Source organism: Otolemur garnettii, unplaced genomic scaffold (genome assembly GCF_000181295.1).
Source record: "Otolemur garnettii isolate 467f Iridium unplaced genomic scaffold, OtoGar3 scaffold01189, whole genome shotgun sequence".
NCBI lineage: Eukaryota > Metazoa > Chordata > Mammalia > Primates > Galagidae > Otolemur > Otolemur garnettii.
The window spans coordinates 1-1,038 of record NW_003853584.1 but is presented as its reverse complement, the minus strand read 5'-3'; positions in this window follow the sequence as shown (position 1 = coordinate 1,038).

The window sequence follows — 1,038 nt, the reverse complement described above, 5'->3', positions numbered from 1 at the left end:
AGCTATATGGGAGGCTTGAGTAGGAGGATTACTGGAGCTCAGGAGTTCTAGGCTGCAGTGAGCTATGATCACACTATTGCACTCCGGCCTGGGTGACAGAGCAAGACTCTGTCTCTAAACAAACAAACAAACCCAGAAATAATGGATAACAGTCTGAAAACTATCATGGAGGCCAAAAAACTGGCTCCAGAGTGATTCTGGGAAAGAAAATAACTCTGAGAAGAATGAAATTCCTTTCTAATGAAAGAGAATTTCTGTATATAAACATAACAAGCTATGGCTGTTTATACCAGTTCTATTCCAACCTCTATGTGTATAACAGAGAAAAGAAATGCATTGCACATTCTGGCTATTACAGGTACAGGTCTGTAACTAAAACAAGCTTCACCAAACAATACTTACCATTATTACTCATGATACACTCTGTTTTCTAATTTAGTCCATTCTCTTCTGTCCTAATTGACCCTGTGGGGAGAGGATACGGGAAGTATCAAGGATAATTCTGAGGTCGCTGGCTTTTGTAAGGCAAGACTGTGGTGCTGCTAACCAAGATGAAGCATCTTAAGATAACAGTGTTGTGGTTTGCTGATCACCTGCTACATACTCTCAGTGTTAAAGTAGGGACTAGGAGACAGGGCTAAGATGGATGCAGAGGCTTGAAAATTGGGTGCCGGTGTTAAAGTAAACAACCCTCAGGCAGGAGCTATCTAGGGGGGCTGAAAACTGCAGGCAAGAACTGCTTTGTCCAGCTTGTGAACTCTGTCACCTGACACCTGAACTTTAACTAATTACAATATCATTTGCAGGCTTGCCCATAGCTCAGTTTTTAGGGTGCTGACTACACGCATCAGTGCTGGTCGGTTCAAACCCGGCCTGGGGCATGATAAACCACAATGCCAACAACAAAAAATAGCTGGGTGCTATGGTGGGCTCCTGTAGTCTCAGCTACTTGGGAGGAGGAGGCAGGAGAATCACTTGAGCCCAGGAGTTTGAGATTGCTGTGAGCTGTAATGCCACAGCACTCTACCAAGGGCAACA